Source organism: Neodiprion pinetum, chromosome 6, assembly GCF_021155775.2.
Source record: "Neodiprion pinetum isolate iyNeoPine1 chromosome 6, iyNeoPine1.2, whole genome shotgun sequence".
NCBI lineage: Eukaryota > Metazoa > Arthropoda > Insecta > Hymenoptera > Diprionidae > Neodiprion > Neodiprion pinetum.
In genome coordinates this window covers 9204579-9226098 of record NC_060237.1, presented here as the reverse complement: position 1 = coordinate 9226098, position 21520 = coordinate 9204579, and the positions used below count along the sequence as shown (strand labels likewise).

The window sequence follows — 21520 nt, the reverse complement described above, 5'->3', positions numbered from 1 at the left end:
TACGGTACCACGTTTTCCGTTTATCGCAACTTTAAACATGTTAGTCACACATCTGAAAAGGCTTTAAAATTTTTATTTTGGTCATGAAAATAACCAAAAATATTAGTTTTCTATCATGGGAATTAGAAATGATTTTTTGAGTTCACAAATTTCTTTTCTTTACGTCGAGAATAAAAACTGGCTTGAATCGAATTTTTGTACATTATATTTTTTTTCAATTCGAATTGAATTTAAACCAATACAGAGTTAATAAGCTAAACGATTTAGATTTCAGTAATTACCAGAACTGGGTCTTGGAGAATACCTGGAAATGTCATGGAATTTTTTTCTCAAAAATTTTTAGACAGCCCGTTAAGTCTGTTGGCTTATGGATTGTACGCGATAACCGAACAACGAAAATTTCTCTCTGTGTACGACGAACAGCTCTGTTTGGAAATGTATTCCAGAAGTCGGCTCCTAATGGGCAAAAATGAGCTCATTATAAACGAGGAGCACTCGACGAAGCCGGGAATTAGGAGGCGGGCATGAGTTAACACCAAAACCCTCCAGTGCAGCCTCTTCATCGTCGGGGCATAGACGCCTTTCACTCCGATGTCGTGGCGCGTCTGCGGACACCCGTCTTCCCATTTTTCATTTTTTTTTTCTCTCCATCTCGCTCTCGTGCAAACCCCGTTTTTACCACTGATACGAATTTTACGAGGGCCGAAACTTGAATCCTGAATTTTAATTAGGCTCCTTCAAAGATTCTGCTGAAGAGAGAAGATTAGGCAAATACTTGCTCGGGATTTAAGGGGACTCTTGGGTTTCACCGCTTCGAACTGTTTCCCCTGTGTCGCTAATCGCCGCATCTTGATTGATAAGATAGCTTCGTTTCTTTTTTATTTGCTGAGAAAAATATCGGTTTGTCAGTCAATGAATATTTGCCGGGTGTAAATAAATCGGGCGATTTCAGCCCCGGTTCTCCGGTTTTTTATTCTCCTCTTTTTAATTCAATGGTATAAATAACGAATGTTCCTGGACATTTTTTCGACGCGATTCAAATTAAATTGAATTGATTATATTGTAAAGTGAGAGAATTGAATCGATGTAAAGGGAAAAAAATCCCGATGATTTATTAATAATTTCGTTGATTGAACAGACAGTTGAATCGAGTGATTCGAAAAATTGATCGATCTAAATAAATTTGATTGGTTTAATTTCACCTGATATTTTGATACTTTTAGACTTTTAAAAGCCATAAGTGACCGTACCTGATATTGAGTTTCCTAACTTTCCCATGTTTCGTCTGGCAATAAAACCGACTCAAACCCATGCCAAATTTACGTGATATTACACAGAGTGAAGTTAATTCTGCTCCATCAAGTGAACACGCTGGTAGCTGCGACTGATTACAAAAACAGATAAACGTTTTCATTGTTGTAATGATTGCCTGATGAACCCGTCAATTTCCGCCAGCAACGCAGAAGGAATTTGATGAATTTACCACCCAAAGTATGACGAAAGAAATGTTATCTTTTAAAATTTTTTAATGAAACAATTACCATCTGATTCGACAAAAAAATTCGAGTTATTAGGTAAAACCACATTTATTTTAACGAACAGAATATTTATTTTGCCATATTTAGTGAATGCTACAAATTGTGCGCGCGCGTGTGTGTTTTATTTTTCTTTCAATTATTTTAGTGTGAAAAAAACAGTTATTTTTGAATTTTTTCACCTCACGTTCCGGCGAATATGAATGCACGAAATTGATTGTGAGGCAAGTTCGTGAATGATATCGTTAACGGATCGTATTGTGCGTTTTCGGGGAGAAATATAACCCGCGTTTGGTATCCGCTCGAGATTTGATATCCCGGTTTGAATGAGAGGTTGATGCGGCGTTACGGGGCTAACGGGAATAATGACAACAACAACGACAACAACAACAACAACAGTGGTGGAAAAAAAGCATCAAGTACGTACATCAGGAATGAGCTGCAGGCGACAATGGTCGTGTTTAATTGCGAGTAACGCGATACGTGTGTGCCCCATATAAGCGGCTCGATCTGTCGGGGATTTTTTCGTAAGTTTCATACACAGGGATAAGGGGTTATGGGGATCGCGAATTTGTGTGCGAAACAGGCGTTGTACGTTCAGCGGAACCGACAAACGTGCGCACGTGCATACGGATACGCACGCACACGCGCTTGGAAACCTATATAATATATAGCTGCAGAGATCCGGTCGAGTTGTGGCGTTGATTGCGCCACAAAGGGTGCAATTATGCTTGGCCCTGCAGCAATCACGGGCCATTCTGCGATTCCGCCGTTTGACCTGCCCCCCCCACCGCCACCCGCCGCCACCTCTCGCCCTTCCTTTTCGCGTCTTTTTATTTAAATACAACCTTCAATCCCATCCGTAGTCAATGCAATTTAAACCTTCGTCGGTGGGAAGTTGGGAAAAATGTGTTAATGAACGATTGTGGGGAAAAGAAATGTCATAGAATTAATGAAAACCGTATGAATGAAAGAAAGAAAGGAATGAAAGGAGAATAGAAAGAAGAAAAAAAAAAGATAAAATTCGGTGCAACGCACGTTTATAACGATAATACATTTTTTCTCCACTTTCCCTGATGGCGAATGTACATGTATATATTATATCCGAAATTTACGAGGAATTCTTAGCTTACTTTTTACCGTATATAATCCAATTATAATTCTCTTGTACCCCCAAAGTTAAACTCGTCTCTTTACTAAGAATTTATTCATTCGAATTGTATATATGTTGCGAAATTTCTTTATATACTTCGCGACAGTGAAGAAACGTGTCTGAATAAAGCCTGTGAATTTTCAAGTAAACTAACAAAACAATTTTATATTCTCATATAGCAATAATTCTTCATTTTTATTACGTATTTAAATTTTTCCTTCACCTCCGGTTGGATCCCCCAAAATTACGAAGGCGAATTACACGCGTTACATGATTAATTACGACTGGAATAATTTTTTATGCCTAGTTACGGTAATAAGATTGATTGCATATTTACGGAATCAGATTATTGAAAAAGTCAGCAAATTTTGGGCATTTATATCTCTGCAATCGATTATTCAATTCGATTGGGGTTTGTTTTAAACGAACGCATGTATATCTAGCTTTGGTTACATAGTTTTTTTTTTTTTTGTTTTTTTTTTTTTTTTTTTTTATCAGAATCGATGTATATGAAGCATTGCTATTGCCGATAAGGTCAACCATTTACTTCGGTGCGTCATATTCAGCGCCACCTGTGATATTTCAAAAACGGTTATACCGATTTACTTCAAATTCGGAAACGGCATTCTTGTACAATCCACCCTCTTTGTCATGATCTGATTTCTTCCATTTTCAATCCCTTAACAAAATGGCCACCGTTTGAAGTTGAAATTTTAGTTTTCGTTCGAATTTTACTACTTTACTTTACTAGTAAAAGAAATGTAACGATGAATTGAAAGAAAATTTCCAAAAGAAAACAAAACCATCGTAGAATACCGCGTGACAAAATTTAAAGTAAATCGATTTAGTGGTTTTAGAGATATAATCCTGGGTAATGCAAACCATGTCGTGCGAAATACGCTTTCCGTCGATTGATTTTAGTGAAAAGAAATATGAAAAAGAAGTTCGGTCTACATAATTTTGAAACATAAAAGAATGAAACAAACCTCGATCGAATTTAATAATTTTTCATCGTCGATCTGTAAATTTCCAATATTCACCCACTTTTCGGCGGTCTGCATGCGTAATATACTCGTATAGCTATGCAACATGTATTATACCTCCGTAATTATCCGAGGAAGCGGTCCATTAGTCCGAGCTGAACCGACTAATACAACACTCTGGGAGGTCCCTTGGAAATGAAGGGGATCCCCGTACTCCGGGGGGCCTTTGGGCCCCTCGTACCCCCGTTTGGAACGAACGCCGCATCGTCTCGGGTCAGAAGTGTCAAGTCGAGCCTCTTTCCTTAATTGAGTTTTTACGTTTCTGAGTGCTTCTTAGCGGAGGTCCGCGTCATGCGTTCGCCTATCGTTACGATACATCCAAGACCCTCGTTTTCTATACAAGTTCGTTACATTTGCTTGGAAAAACGATTCATTTTCATACGATACACATCCTATTAGGGAATTCTTTAACGACGCGCCGGTTTTTTTTTTTTTTTTTATCCCCGCCCACAGGCAAAAAAAGAAACGAGAACGTTTCAAGATGTACGAGTCAACGTCATTTTAAATATAATTTGTGAAACAGGTGTTCACGAATTTGTTTCGATTCGCCAACTTGTTTTCACTTTTTCAACGATTTTTCATTCAAGACGAGAAATCTCGTACGCAATTGGTTGTAAACAATTTTTCCCACAAATATCAATATTCAAATTAATCAATTTTTCGGTCAATTTTTTCACGCATGCCAAATTTAAACGTTCATGTATTTGACCATTTTTTCTCAACGTAATTTTACTAAAACTCGGTGATTCCGATAATCCTTTGAGCATTATTTGTTATTTAAAAAAAAAATCATCAATATTCACTTTGAATCAATTCAATTATCTGCTCAAAAATAATAAACTAAATTCATTAATTTTCGGATGAAATAGTTTATTGTTTTAGATCATCATACTAATATCTTTTGACACTATCCAAATTGTAAAATGATTTGTTTGTAACATAAAACAAGAAAAAAAAAAAAAACAAATCAATCGTTCGCTCAATTTTTATATAAAGCTAAATTATTAACGGATAAATCGCTAATTTTTAATTGAAATTCTGCTCGTATTTTTTCCGGCTGTCAGTCATGAACTGTAGAAAATTAATCGGTAATGTTGATCACAAGGGAAAATACTCCACGGGAATGTAAACTCCCACGATTTTTTTTAAATTTGTGCTCGTTGAAAAATTGTTGGTCGGTTTTATTAAATTTTGTTTAACATATTGCATGCGATCGTTTTAAATATACAATTTCATTCGGTTATGACGATTGCTGGCACAAAATCGTAAAATTATTGTTTATCAGGCCGCGTCGCGAGATGATAACAAGATCATGCGATTCGGTGTAATTCGTCAACTTCTGGGATAATGTTTGCATGATGCAGCGGGTTAATACCGTAATAATGCGAAGAGGCGATACCCGAGTTAAACCGTTCATTTCATGGAGCATAAAATTAGTTCTTCTTCATCTCTTTCTCCTTCTTCTTCTTCGTTTTCTTCTTAGTCTTCTTCTTAGTCTTCGTCTTGTTCTATTTCGCGGTTACGGAGTTTAGTAAAACAGGATGTCGCCGTGACGATATAATTTAAGCGTTGGTTTATTGTATAAAAGGCCTCGCTGCCAGTGGAGCCCCTAGGGATATATTCCAGATGTCCCTGGTCTCAGAAGAATTTTAAGTCAACTTACCAGGCCCCGTTGCCTGGATGCAGGAAGGCGTTTTAAAACCTCCTAATCTCTCTCTCTGTCTCTCTCTCTCTCTCTCGCACTCTCGTTGCCTCCACCACTCGGTATTAACGTGCTTTTGTGGTTACGTATTATAAAGAGAATGGAAACTTGCCTTCCGGAAGCTTCATAACCGCGACAACTTCGTACGGGCGAGCTTTCTTTGAAGTTGACAAATTCATTCTTGGTTCATCATCGCCACGTTTATGCGTAGCTTTTGCGAGTTCAACAAGCGTGACGATCACTAGTAAAATTGCTAATTTATTGCAATTAAGACGTTGAACTTTACGATCAGTTTTTTTTTTTTCGATTCAGTTTTTCTTCTTCCATTCCGCCGTATGTAATGGAAAGTTGAAAAATTTACAAGTTGCATACTTTTACCTGACTCACAAAACTCCGCGTTGTCTTATACACACAAATTTTGGAAATTCACTCGGCATGAAATTTAAGTTGATTTTTTTTAAACGTGAAATAAAAATAACACCGTTCAAAAGAAATAGTCAAAATTACAAACGCATCGATTCGACGAAATTTTCTTTGATTTAAGTAAACAGTGGCTAAAGCAAGTACCGCTTATGTCAATCAAAACAATAAAATAACTTTTCACCGTCAAATTTTCATCAGTGATGTTTCGATTTTTTTTTTTTTTTTTTTTCTCCCGGGAAGCTGCAATTTCGGTAAAACTTTGTTCGAAGCTGCAAGTAAACGATGCAACTGTGAAGATATATTGAAATTATTCCGTCTCATCTGAGGCTTCCGGTATTGAAGTAATTAATCAAAATCAAGTACAATATGAGATATCACGTGCAGTAAATTAGAAAAAAAAATATGACAAATTTTCTACCACATTCAAACGGTTATCCGATTCTATTTTTTTCCACCATTTCCGGTCGGATAATATGTACACGCAATAAAGAGCGAAAAGCGCGGCTTACTACACGACTGTTGACGTTATTCCTTTTTGACAAACGTACGTTATTGCGACGTTCCAGGCGGGGGTAAATTTTATTTGCTTTTTCTACATCTTCGCCTGTGTATTAAGTTTAACCGCCATCCGGCGGGTGGGTGTTATTGTTTGAAAGCTTCGGTGTCAGGCTGCTGGGCTCTCTCGCAGTTTCAAGTTGGGAGCCAATTGTCAAAATATAGAGGAATTCATAATACACTCTATGCCTCATCCCTAAAAACCACACCCCTCGAATCTGTGGACAAATATTAGCACGTGTTTCCACCCTGAACCCTGGGTACACATATACCTATATGTGTATACCTACTCATCCGTGCCCGAAAAAGGACCGGATTTCTACGGGATATCTCGCTGCATTTCCTGCAGGGATAACCTGAGAAAATACACCGATTATTCCCCGAGGACTCGGAAAACGACAGTTGACAGCCCTTCGTTTTTGCCGACGACCCTCAGAGTATGGTAAACCTTTGTCGGATTTACCGGGAACTTCGGACGGAGTCGTTATGAAATTACGAGAAATATCTCTCTCGTCATGTCCTGTGGGAAATGAAACACACCCTGCAATGTGGCGGACAAGATTTTCTTCCTTCAAGATGCGCTCAGGAATCGAGACACAAAATATTACTCATTTGAAGAAAAAATTTTTGACAATGTAAACATTATTATTTTTTATTTAATATCCTTCTCGTCGCTTTGTAAATCTATCGGTAATTCGGGCATAATGTAACTTGATGTGGAAACAAGAATATATTGAAAATTTAATCATTTTCTCGGTAAATTTTTATCAACAATCGAAACTGTACGAAAACGTACATTCGAATCAAACCTGCAGGCTGGATTTATGCGGAAATGTGCAAGCTCATATCGGAGCGGGATTCCGAATCAATTTCGAAGTAGAATATCTCACTCTTTGACGCGTTTGAAGAGTTTTGTTTTTCAGGATTTTTAAAAAATGAATTTTCCACGAACGGTACAGTTATTGAAATTATTTTCCTGGTAATATCGTTTTTGTCAAGTTATCAAATTTCAACCAGCTTTGATCGTATACGCGAATTTATCGCAAAAGACGATTTTTCTACGTGAGAAAATTTGAACACATGTACAAGTGGTAGAAAATTATAATAAATAAAAAATATAATAATCGTAATATCAGGTGAAAATATTCATTCGTCTTTCACTAATTATATCAAATAGGTACTTACTAAGTAAGACAATGACTACTAAAAATCTATTGCGACGAAAAATAATCGAGTTCGATAAATAATCGATTATACCCGATTAATCGGGGAAAAAATAACGGATCATTTTTGGTAATTCTTAGTATACGAATACAACAAGCTGATGGTGCGTTTCGATTCTTTTTCTTATTCGCTGAAATTTGTTTCCTGGTTCCCCAAGGGACTGTGACGTCACGCGGAGAACGCTCTCGGTAATGAGTCGAGCGTTTCGAGTTAGCTTGGCGAAGGGGGCGGGGGAATCGGGGGCGGCATAGGAAACGTGCGGAAGGAGATGAGGCCGCGGGCGGAAGGAAAGGAAGAGAGCGAAAGAGAAATATAGTGGAACGAGGATATTGCCTGTTGGGTGATTTATCTAGTAATACTGGCCGACAGCCGCGAGCCGCCGAGCCAGGCAGGCCAACCACCACCAGGCAGCGAGCCAGGCAGGCCACCTTAATTCTCACAATTTTTACACCCCTTTTAGCCCGTTCTTAGGGGGCGAGTCGACGCCCAACGACGCCCAACGACGCCAAAGCCGGGCTGCAACGACGCGGCGACGGTGGAAATTAAAAACTCACTTTATTATATACGCGTCTCATTCCGCAAACCGAGAACCGCGCCGCCATCACGCAGGAATTAATATGAGTCCGGCCCTGCAGAAGCCGCGGCTTGATGGAACGAATATTATTAAACTTGTCCCACCGTCGCGGTGTGTAAAATATACATATCCTGCGGGGTGAACATTTTGTACGTCACACAGCGATTCCTCCGCGTTTTCAACCCTTCGGTCACTTGTTGATGTTCCTGTGCCATTTAGAAATACCTGGAAGTTGTAGGAAAAAGGTGAAAGGAGTGTGAGGAATTTTAAAACGTGCTTGAAACAGGCGAAAAATTTTCAAAATCATCCGGAAACGCATCTTTCGATACTTCAGTGGTGTGTAAAATTGCACAATTTTGGTATGAAGCCTCGTGCTATTTGAATAAAAAGTTTACAAAACCACATGAACGTTATACGAGTGAAAATTGAAATGAAGAACTTTATGTGCATAAGCATTCTTGCAAATGACAATATGAATTGGAAAATATCGAATCTTGGAAAATATTATGCTAGAAAATTATTTCCGTCTCATTGTTAGTGAAAATGATTAGCTACGTGATTCTTGTACGTAAATAATTATTGCAGTTGGTTTATCGTAGCGAACAGTGTTGGAGAGTTTTTGAAATTCTACCGAAGAAATCAACATCGCATTTTGAACTTGATGTCGAGATTTTTTTTTTTTTTTTTTGGCTCTCTGTTGTCGAAGTAGGCGTTTTTTCTTTTAATAATAAAGACGTTCGACTTACACACCACAACGTTGCAATTGAAAGGTATGAAATGTGGTCAAAATTTTTCTTCTCCATCTCTTTCAGATTACTTTTTGATGGGGCTAAGCACTGATCTCTCCAGGAGAAGCGAGAACTACTGAGTCTAAACTGGCCGGTGAGTACCTGTAAATTGTAATACCTGCATAAAAAACGTAGCCCCACTTCCGCATTATCATTACGCTGAAAATCGTAAAAGAAATGAAAAAGCGAGGTAAAAGAATTAAGAGAAGCTAAAAAAAAAAAAAAAATAGAAATGGAAGAAACTCGTTACCATTACAGTGAAACAAAAGTAGGTAGAGAAATTTGTCCATTCAATTGTGTATTATTTAATACGCGTTTAACCGTCACCGACGGTCTAAGAGGTCTATTCCTTTTCGGAGGTTGACGCATAATAGATCTCCTATACGCATACATATATGTGTGTTATACGTATATATATATATATAATATACGTACGCCCGTTGCTTGACGACACATCATCCTCATCCCCCCCCCTCAGTTCGTCTTATTAATGTCAATAAGGCAATTATTGTCGCCTGAATGGGATGGGAAGGCATTTCACTCATATCCCACTCTATCCAACTTACTTGCTCTCGGATATAGCGAAGGATTCGAACAATTCCTGGCTCGCTTCGTCAAATTTCATCCGAAACTCAGTGAGCAAGCCGAATAACCGACGAATCGCTTAAAATCATACGAAAATCTGCAAGATAAAAATAATCCAAAAAATTTTTTGAATTTATGTTTTATTGTTAGACAATTTCTATTTCAGTTTTCGTTATTCGGTTATTGGAAAAACGTTAGTCTAGAATTTCATGTTTTCTTTTAATGTAATTTACGGCGGTTCTTTTCCGTATAAGAAAAATATTTCATTCAAAATTATTTATTCGGATTATAAGGAAGCTCGAGATTCGGATTAGGAAAACTTATTCCTGATGAATAATTGTTTGACAAAATTTCCAGCCAGTGAACATTCGGCGAAACTACGTTCAATTGTCAATTGCATTCATCCGTACAGACGAGAACGATTATCTTTTGAAAATACTATTAAATAATAATACACTGAGTGAAATTTTTACTTCCGGTCACCGTTCAGTCCTTAACTATTTTCATTTTTTACCACAATCGAAAAATATATATCTAGGTACAAAATGAAAATCAGTTTTCTAGCTGTTACCAGAAAGTCTAGTACCCGTTACTATTCTTTCTCATTATGATCACTTTTCTGTGTGACCGTTGCAAAAATTTAATGCTTGCGCAACAATAAATCGACGTTAAAGCCTTATTTAACTGAAAAAGTAGAGTAAACCCCAGAAACTGATTTTGCGTTGCAATTACCAAAAAAGGATCAACGATAGCGCAAAATGGTTACGCGTACCTCGTTTTTCGTCATTCCAACAATATTCAAACAGTTTCTTTAACGATACCTGTTTCATCGAATGTTTCTAGTTACTATAACAAATGAAATTTTTCTCATTGTCAGTGTAGGTAGGTATGAATAACAGATTGATTGGGAATTTTTGAGAAAACTGCTTCTCGTTGGAAAGCGTATTAAATCGAGGGTTGTTCGTTTCGCGAGCGATTCGAAGCCGTCGCTATTTGAGACCGAACGGGGTCGGTCTCAATAATAATGTGGACCGAGGGAGGGTCCCGGGTCTCCACTAAGCAATATCCCTTCCCCCTTACCGCTCACATACCTACCTGTTCATATTATTGGTGTGTATAGAGGCACCCCCGAGAAATTTATTTATTACCAGTCTCAGCGCATTATTATTGCATTTTAGAAAATGATTGCCTTTTCCCCCGGATGCGGGTGCCTCGCACGCTAAGCGACGAGATCCTCCATTATTTTTCACCCTGAAATTATATCCGCGCCGATAGAAATTTCTTATAGTTCCGTGGTTATAACGTATATAGGTGTCTTCATTTTTTAATCATAACTGAAAAACATACAAGTTTTCGGGTACTACGACCAAATGACACAGAAATAATAACCTGTACGATAATAACCAACACAAAATAACCTAAAAAAAAAAAAACATGACCTACGCAGAATAAACTTCAAAAAAATTATCCAAACCCGTACAAAAATAAATTACAAAACATAACCCATGAAGAAAGTAACGCATGTGAAATTTAATTCAATTTAATATAATTAAAATTTTTGTCAATTTTTTTTTGTCGTGGGTTATTTTTGTCTTTAGTTATTTTTGACAGGTTATGAAAGCATGTGTTTACACGTGTTATGAAAGCTGGTGACGCAAGTTTTGCGTACCGATTGAAAATTCTTGAAAATTCTTTTTTGTCACAATAACTTGAATGATAATTATAATGAAACTAAGTAGTTACTTGCATCGCATTTTCTTGTGGTGTAATTCCAACATTGTAACCAAACCGTTGTTGCAACGATACACATTTCGGTGTTTGATCTTCTGCTCGCTGTGAAAAGTGAAAACTGTCTTATCGCCAGTCCGGAGAAGGAGAAGACGCAGGGAGTGAAGAACGCGTTGATAGCGGAGCGACGAGAAACTGACGGATCGGGGCAATGGCGCGGTGTCGAGTGACAAGGGTGCAATTAGCCAGCCTGGCTCGGACTGCTTTGCCTCCCTGACGTGTAAATTATACGGCACGATTTTATCCAATCATCAGGATTAACGCGTCCCGGCGGCTTGGGTTAGGTTGGGTTGTATTTTCGGTTCTGCGTAATAATTACAAGGTCGAAATTCTGCGTGGTAAAAAGTTAGTTACAGGGTAATGCTGCAGGGATTTATCACCGCGTTATACGAGCATTCAACCTTGCAAAAGCCGTTTCGGCGACCTTTTACAATCCAGAAATTTTACACGCGGTGTTTTTCGAATTTTTTTAGCGAGTGACAAGCGTAATCGCATTTTCAAATTCTGGACTTGTTGAATTCAAAATTGCCGGTCTCGTAATTTCGCGTCACGAATTGGGAATTATCCAGAATTTTATAACTCGTTTCGCCAAAGAATTTCTTGTTTTACAAAGCTGATTTACTCGATAATCGTAAATACGGAACGACGCGACGAATCGTTCTATGGTTTTTAAGAATTTGAAAAAAGTCAACACTAATTGCCAGACGATTTTCAGGCTGCGAAGCAAAACTCAAAAACTTCTCAAAGCTATCAAACTTGGAATTGAATTACAAAAATTTCAATTTCTCTCACAATCAGAGTTGGTTTGAACTTTTCTTTTTACTATAATCTTAGAATGATATTTCGATTTTGGATTTTAAAACGGAAAACTCCGCACACACAGTTCTGGTGGTCAATGGAGACTTTTCATCCAGTAAACGTAGCAATAAATTATTTCTTCTGCAGTTAAAAAGAGAGGAATATCTCGATTCAATTGAGAGAATTGTTTTCTCGAAAATGCTTTCTTCCATCCAATCTGAATGAAAAATACCCCGTTGTTTGGAAGTCTTTTGCAAAAAATAAAAAAGGGATCGGAATACGAACTTATCAGAATATTTGCTTCTTGATGGCAAAAATTTTATGCGTTGAAATAAATTTTAATCGAATCGTTCATTTTGTGGGACAATGTTGGAATAAGTTCTTTCTCTTTTTTTTTTTTTTTTTGTGCCAAACTGCTAACCCACAAGCTTCTTTCGTACGTATATTCATGCGAATCGAAATTTTTTAAATTTCTCAACACAATTTGGATCCTTTGGTTTTTCATTTCGGACTCACGATCAGCAGCCCATGTATCGTTAAATTATACCTGCCTATATGTATAAGTATATAACGTACGTATTTGGTAATCAGGTTCACCTAAGGAAGGATGAAACGGGGGGAAAAAACGGAAAACGGCGAGAGCGTGAAGAGGATGAAAAGGGGCGGAGGGCGGGAGGTTTGAGTAAAAAATTCAGCGAGTGAATAAATCAAGGGATGTCGCAGCAGCCTAGGCTCTGCTTTTAGTTTAAGTATCCGGGGTGGCCAGTCCCTCGCCGTTCGCCTATATTTTATCCCGTATAATGTCCTCGAAAAGAAATAGGTAACTAGGTGCCCGCCAATCTTATGTACATCAATGTATACAATATACACATAAACGTGTGGTAAGCGTGGATCATGTATTGCGTGTGTAGGCGTTACATAGATTTCGGAATATCAGTGAAAATTATTAGCTATCGATATATTGTCGATGAGAAGGCAAAGGGCGCTGCGGGAAATATCGCGGAGTTATTTCTATTTTATTTTTCCGTTTCTATTGTATCTATATAGGAAATGATTCCGGAAGAAATTTCTCCGATATTATTCAAGTCTGTATTTGCTGATTTTAGAATACGAGAAAGAAGCACTTTTTTCAAACTGTATCCTTGCGAGAATCTGCCAATTTGAGCTCCTCATTCAAATCTAATAATCGCGTTGGGTAGAAAATTTAGACGACGGATGTAAAGGGGTAAGTTTCAGTAAGTTTGAAAATTTCCGTTAAACAATCTTGCACAGAAATTGATTCTACAATTGTTTTCTCATATCTATGTTATAAAAAACGAAGTAACGGAGGCACAGAAATTTTACGAAGTATGATTAAATTTTCTTTATTCGAACAATCACTGTATATAGTAACTATTTCATCAGTTCACTCCGTCAAAGAAAATTCTTAGCAATAATTGAATTTATGATGAAGAATGAATATCGAATCCGGCAAAATTAATAAAATATCAAGTGGCGAAATAACGTTGTTTTGGTTTCGCTGAATTAGCAGCAACCCTCTTCACCTGCAGGTCACGAGGGCGCGACAAGACGTTGTGGTAGATTATTTTCGCGCCGAGGTGTTTTTGATACCAAGTCGATTCCGCCCCCGCTCCGATATCGTTTTCGTAATGTATACAGCGCGAGGGTTTAGTTGGAGAGTGGCCAAGGTAGAAAGCGCCTAGTTCTTTGGAGGATGACGGGTAAAAGGGTAGGATCTGACGATTTCAAGCCTCGAGGGGAAACGAGATTTAAAAGAGAAGGAACGAGGGTTACGTCCGAGTGAAGGTGAAAAAAACGAACACGTCTCTCTCTCTCTCTCTCTCTTCTCTCTCTCTCTCTCTCTCTCTCTCTCTCTCTCTCTCTCTCTCTCTCTCTCTCTCTCTCTCTCTCTCTCTCTCTCTCTCTCTCTCTCTCCCTCTCTCCCTCTCTCTCTCTCCCTCTCTCTCTCTCTCTCTCCATCTCTCTATCTCTCGCGCTTCCTTCTTTCCCTTGTTCCTCCGTCAAGACTATCGTCGATACCTGATAAACGCCATCATCAGAGTTTCGAGCACGTTGTTATTTTACTCTGTATTCTATTCACTACCATTCCAGCAGCAGCTCTCGCAAATTATTACCAAAGTTTCGATTGCCCTGTTCGGTTGGCTCAAACCTCCGTGAATCTTACTCCCACCTCAGTCCGCAATTGTATCGCAACTTATAATTAGCGATCGCAATTAACAAAAGTCTCAACTTGCTCATATATCTATTTATGCCTGTTCAACGGGGCGAATTAAAACTTAAGACGATCGTGTTCGACGATCGGAAACACAAAAGTACGAACTAATTAACCGCGAGTATATACGATTCTTGGGCGATTTATCACTCTGAAATGTGAAAGAAAATTTCAGAGAAATTTCTACCACGGATTTATCTGGACAATTAATACTAAAGGGAATTCTGGAGGGTGGAAAAAATTGCAGGAATAACTGCCGCGGAGTGAAAAATAAGGGTAAAAAGGTGAAGATAGAAATGAAAAATATATCGTGCGTGATTTGAAAAATCGTTTGCAGTTGTTCAAAGGTGACAAGTTGGCGTGTGTAATGTCAAGGGCTGTCATTCGTCGCTGCTCTAATTGGCTCTGATATATATTTCGTTGGTTTAAATCACCGGTTATTAATATGCAACTCGAAGCTTATAATAATTACTCGAGTGCAGGATGGAAAAGTGGCTTCAGCGTTATTACTCTCTTCGCCATTGCGTGAGTTAATTTTCCCATATCGTGTTACGTACCCCGCGTTGTTAATAACTTCACGTCTGCATGCGTGAATCCATGTATACGTTTAATATATACATATGCAGACTACGGTATCCCAGCTATATAATAGTAGTATCCAATTTCCTGTAAACTCCTGACTCTGCAACCAAACCACCCACATTTTTTACACCAGTTAACATTTTACAACCTTCTTCGACGCCTCGTCAAAACTGTCATACGTTGTGGAAATTGATTTTCACAGGTTAAAAAACAACAACAACAACAGGGTTTATATTTTATTCAATCCCAACGCGACGGGAGAGTTAAAAATATGTCTGTAATTGTTATATTTTACGGACCACGTTTCGTTCCTCTCACCGCCAAATTAATTAATTGTTCTTAATGTTTTGGCGTGAACTCAATGACGCAAAAATTGCATCGCTATATGAAATTGTCTGTAAGTTTCTTGAAAGGTTTGTAAAATAGTTTCTCGACTATTCATCTTTCGGCTTACTATCTTGTTCGGAAAATTGGCAATTTCTTTAGATTTTTGATTTTTCCGTTTTTGAAGAGTTTTTTTTTTTTGTTTTTTTTAACTACTTTTTCTTAATCTCAAAACGAAAATGCCTGATATTCTAACCCGACTATGATGAAAAATTATTTTTCATGATTTTCGTTTAGAGCTTAAAATTTAATTTCTTACATTTTCACCAGCCTTATTTCTTAGAAATGCATAATTTAATTTCTGCCGAAGATCCAGAATTGAAACGGCAACCGCACTCGCGTCGCAATTTCAATGCTCCTGCAACCTAATTGCTTCTTGTCGTCGTTGAAATTTGCGCGATCAGCGATGATTAGGCTTAAAACAAAGCGTCAGCGACGCGAGGTTAACGACCCGATACATACACGTACGTCGTAAATTCTTGTTTGTCTCGTAAGATGAACTCGGTCTTGGCAGTGCGGCGAAAAAATCGGGGCTATAGGATAACGCGAACGCTGTGCACCTTGTGTATTCCATTACTCGTATACGGTGTTTGGCAGTTCGGCGTTTCATTGTTCACGGCATCTTAGGATCGTGTTGCAAAAACTTCATCTCGCGTCTCAACTGAAGCCAGATATCGAAAGTAAATCAATTTATTACTGTAAGATCAACGTGAAATAAAAATAAAAAAAAAAGTAAAACAAAGTGAGAGTGGCCGTAATAAAAAAGAATAGCAACACTCGTTGTCATTTTCTACCGAGAACTCCATTGTTTATTTACGATAAAAGGTGAACGTAGTTGAGGATTGCATATTGCATGTATAGTAATTGCGAAGGGTTGATCACTGTTGTAATCTGGTATAAACAGATTACTGTAATATCGTGTATCCTTTGTAATTTCATGTATTTTTTGTAATCTCATCTATTCTTTGTAATCCCGTGTATATCTCTGTAATCTTGCCGTAATCTTTTCGATTTTTGAAATTTTTCGTAACCTCTGAAATCTCTGCGATCGTTTGTAATTTTTTGTAATCCTGCTGCAATATTCGCAATCTTGCTGTAATCCCTGTAATCTTTGAAATTGTAATCGGCGTACGAATGCCATTTTTGCACAGTGATTAACTCCTCGAGTAATTACAATATGAAATGTCTCTCGGTGCCCGGAAGGGAGTGTAATGAAATTCTTTTATACATTGGCGGTTGATCGGCCGATTCGGCGACTCTAAATAAATAATTAACGAGTCGATTCAACCGAGTTACAGGAGCGTATCAAATCGGGAATATGTCCCGGGTGTCGTGGAGTAGGAATCGGGGAAACAAAAGCGAATCGGCAAAATACCTCGGGACGAGAGTGCACTCGCTATATAGTATAATGCTACCTACAGACTATTACGGGCATAGGAAGGGTGGCTCATCTTGTAATGGACTCAGGAGACAGCTCCGAGTCAGCTAATGGACCCTTACTTTCCCAGAAAAGCTCTTAGTATCTATGCCACTCGAGCATCGGGGCTTTCATCCGATGTGATTCTGGAATTTTTCGAAATACTCGGGCGATAGCCGCGATTTGCGGTAATAATGCGATTCCACGACGCTCCCTCTCTCCCAACAATCACACGAACACCGTATGCGAGGTCACGATTGACTCTTGCATCTTTATAAATGTATACCGCATCGATTCACTGCCTGATAAGGCTTGCAAAAAAAGTTGCAATCTTTCGTTCGGAATATCAAAATTCCGCACGAAGAGTCGAAAAGACGGTTTGAAACGAGATTCAAAGATGCGGCAGGACTCGATGGAGGTATATTTAATTGAAATAGTATCACTGACGTTTGACAAAAATGAATTTCTTCCTCGGCACCTCCATTGATCGGGAAATAATCACGAGTTATTGTAGATAATCTTAGTCAAAGGCGCGTCGACATTATCGAAGATTTATTTCAGTCGGTCTGTAAAGAATCAACACTCGTAAGAAAACCAAACAATAACGCGATCTTGACAAAGTACTCTACAGTTCAAATTACTAATACTTTGAAGAGTTGATTCTCCGAACAAAATCCAGCTCAACGAGTTTCAGTTTTTAAACCCTGGTTTTCGTGTTTTTTATCGTTCTTCTTGTTTCATTGTTATATTCGTAAGGTAAGAAAATTTCTTAAAAAAATACGTCAACAAAACACGGTAGAATTACAAACAAAAGCTTAGATATCGATACTGATTCATTTCAAATCGGCAAAAAATCCTTTTGATTTTACCTTGGGATGGCTTATTTTAGTCAAAATATTATTTTTTGCAAGGTCTGTACAGAAACATATTTTCTGTTTTCCAGCAGTCAATTAATTATTATCATTTGCTGATGATGATAAATATCAGTGAAATGCCGTAAAATCAAATATTTAACGATGCCAGTATGTTGAAAAAAGCGATTGAGCGACTATACGAGTAAAACGAACAACTGTAGGGTAAAATTTAATCAATCTACTACTTTTTTTTACATCAATATTAAAGCGATATCAAACGAAGTATCCATATATTCAAATTTTCCTCATGATTCCAGTCTTCCGTTCTTCTTGTCATATTTTTAGACATTTTCGGTGCTCACCGATAAAACGATTTGACGAATACTCCGTACGCGACTAACTCACGATCGAGTTAATGAAAGTATCAATTTTCCAAGTTCGTCTCCATCGTCTCTTGCGTTAATTGGCAGGTGACCCTCGTTTCCTTAGACCCCGCGAAATCCTGCGTGCATGTGGCATCATCTCGGAAAGAGAAAAAGCAATAAGACCGGAAGGCTCCTCGGGTCTCTTTCCCTTTTATTCCATCTTCCGCCGGCGGTCCCCGCGCCCTGCATCCCTCGTCCAAGTCCCGGTCCACTCCTGAGGGTACCCGTCCTCCCCCTGGACGTCTGATGTCCGATACATCAGCCCCATGCATAATAAATCCCAGGCGGACGGGCGCGGGTCGGAGAGGAGAGGGAGGGATGCCGTGGCGGATCGGGGGTGGTGAGGGGGGGGAGGGAAAGGAGAGTGGAGGAGAGAGACGGAGCTAGCACTCTCCTCGGCAAAGTCCCGAAACGAAAGTCCGGTGATGGAGAGCCTCCTGGATATCAATATCGGGGATTGTCCAACGGACGAACTTCACCATCAAATTTTCGTAAATACGTTTCCTTTTCTTTCGATCGGACTTGCGTCCCTCGTTCATGTGCCGAAACCTGCGAGACTCGGGAATTGGGGATGATCCTACGTGTCCTTGGACCTCTTTGACTACCGAAAGCAGTCGGGGTTGATTGTAGAGCAAAATCGCGGAGCTTTAATTCGATACGCACGTGCATTTTTTGACCTTTGTTCGAATTAGATTCGGGATTCGGGAAATTTTTTTTTCACGACTTTACGTCTGCTTTGTAGCGATTTAAGATACACGCAGATTCTTATGGACATTATACCGTTCACTATATTTTCCGTCTTTACGACAAACGAGAATAATGGTTTGAAAATGAAAATTCCGTTTCGTAGCTTTGACCAGAAAATTTAACGTGCGTTAGTATTCGGTTTGAGTATGTTCATTTCTACTCGTATTTTCTTGCGAGTGTTGCCATAATTTAAGTTTGGCGCGGCATAAAAGTGACGGTAAGAACTTGTGAAATGAAAACGATGTAGAAAACTAACAAGGAACAGACGAACATCACGATTATCGGTAAATCTAGTATTGACAATTATAATCAAACTAAATAGTAACTGATTTTACCACATTTTATCGTAATTCTAACATTATTTAATCTTTACTGTAACAACATTGTTGTGAATATAATTTCCTATGGTAATTGAAACATGTCGGAATTACGTGTTTCGAATGCTTAATCGATAAATAAAAATTATCAAACGCAACCAGAAATTAGCGACAGCTGAAACGCGTTCTCAATGTGTGCCATTCTTGTGAAGTCGCTATTCAGTATTCATTATTTCGACGAAAGGTGATTCGTTATTGCTGCGCAAACGACAATCAATTCTCATCAATAATTAACTAAGATGAGTCTCCGTTTCGTGCACAATATTCATATGTTTAACCTGAACAATCGCCATGTGAAAAGCTCCGATCCATGCCTTATACCGGTGGGTAAATTCAAAGAAGAGAAATGAGTGAACCGTTGCAATTTTGACGTTCCATGTCAGCAAATGTACTCAAAGTTGGATTTTCGTTCAGGGATGGGCTTAGCCTTCATCATCCGCGTGAGGAAAATGGGTCTTATCAGTTTTCTCCGCGTCTCGTAAGCGTCTTGTTTAATGCATAATGCCACTTGAGAGGCTGCAGACTCGGCGTCTAGTACCTACGGATGGAGTGGCAGACGGACGCCGGTTCAGGACAAAGCAGACAGCGTACAGAAAACCTCCATTAAAGTCCCCAGAAGTGATTACACCTCCGTCCTTCCCCTCCGCCACCCTTTTCGGCTCACTTCGTTTTGATTTTCTCGCGATCCTCCCGCCTCTCCGCGTTTCGCCGATATTTGACTCGTTGACCTGACCGCGACACGACGATCCAAGGTCGAAAGCATTCTGCGTGCTATTTCGTATCGTTATTTGATTTATCGGCTGATTACAATCAGCTTGAACAGCGCTGGTTCGTTGTTTGCGGAGCGTTGTGAAAAACGTGAAGAAAAAATAAAAATAAAAATAAAAAAAATAGGCCGAGGCTTTCGACGGCGGTACGGAGGGTAAATCTCAGGTTGATTAGTGACAGCTCTGACAATTTAAAAGCCGGGTAATGATGAAATTAGGTATCTACGTGCTCACGGCATGCTCGTCGCACCTGCGAACTCGTGATCAATTTAATCAGGAACCCATCAAAGTTCCTCGTTTAATTAAAAAGGGGGGTTAAAAAAAAAATGATGATAATGATAACAATAATAAAAAGAAGAAAACGTTGATACGTACGTACGCAACTCGACAAACAGCCGTCTCTGACCCTATGGTTGTAAAAATCAACCAATCCATTTTGCAATCCTTTCCCGTCGTGGCGAGGCACACGCGAAAGAAGAAAAAAAAAAAAAAAAAAAACGGAGGCATAACAAGAAAAGGTCATACATAGCCTTTCCTAATTTAATCTGCCGAATGATTCCGTGATTCCCGAACGGGAAACCCTTCATTACTTAGTTCCCACCCCTCTGAGCTCCCTGCGATCCCCGCTTGCCGCCCCGCCGTGAACCGCTACACAACACTAAATCAACGGACAGTGTAATTTTTGTAATGGGAGGTGTGGCTTGTGACGGGTTGACTGTCGGTATCCTGGAGGGGATGGTTCAACCGAGTGGGGATAGCATCCCTCGGTGCTGGAGCGTGGAAGGGAGACGCGGAGGGGAGTTTTCTCCACGGGGATACAGAGGGTCGGTTTTAAACTCGCCTGGCACTTTCGTCATCCAGAAACTCTTCCTCTGCACTTCCGTTCCGATATCGTCAAACGGAATTCTTGACAGAGGAAAAGTGAGGGTGTAATATATTCCTACCTTCGTTTATTAAACATCATAAAAAAGGATAATTTCACCAGTTAATTAACGAAAGTGTAACGTATTCTTTTCGTCTGTACCGACATTGCTAGGCTTAATATTAAGGGTTCACATTTTCAAGCGTTTCTCAAGATAGTGACCGAAGCTTAGGATGCCTGCAACCTATCAAATGCGAGATGTTCAATACCAGTCCTAAGTCTTGGATGGATATTCTTCTCAGTTAACCTTGCTTTTTATCTACTATCTGCCGATAGCTTGATGTTTTTCGTTGTACCTACCAGATACTCGCTACTTTATGGTATTCAAACGGTTTTCAAATTTTCATCACAGATAATTGTGTGACCTTAAAGTGGTGAAACAATGACCAATCCCGTTGGTACTTACCGTCATGTCGAGAATGGGGATTAGAAATTGACTTTACACACTTTCTGGTCGTTTTTCCATCATCCAAGCGTGAAAAATAAATTCTACACGACGGCGTAACAGACCCGCGGATTATTTTCCGCGGGGAGCGGATGGTGAAAGGGGTGATTCGCGTGGCGAGATATTCCAGTGGTGGGGAAGTGGCAGCGATGGTGGGGATGGCGGCAAGGTGGTGGGGCGTATTCGAGGATGGGGGGGC

At 39.1% G+C, this 21520-nt stretch overlaps 1 protein-coding gene across 5 annotated transcripts in view; it reads left to right on the top strand.

Moving 5' to 3' along the window:
* LOC124220825 (LIM domain only protein 3-like) overlaps window positions 1-21520 on the top strand; it is a 111351-nt gene that overhangs the window by 58070 nt on the left and 31761 nt on the right. For 2 of the 5 annotated variants that reach the window (XM_046630143.2, XM_046630141.2), the window contains one exon: window positions 9022-9091. The exons of the other annotated variants lie outside the window; for them this stretch is intronic. The gene's annotated coding sequence lies outside the window, so the exon portion shown is untranslated. The remainder of the gene's footprint in view (window positions 1-9021; window positions 9092-21520) is intronic. 5 annotated transcript variants of the gene reach the window in all.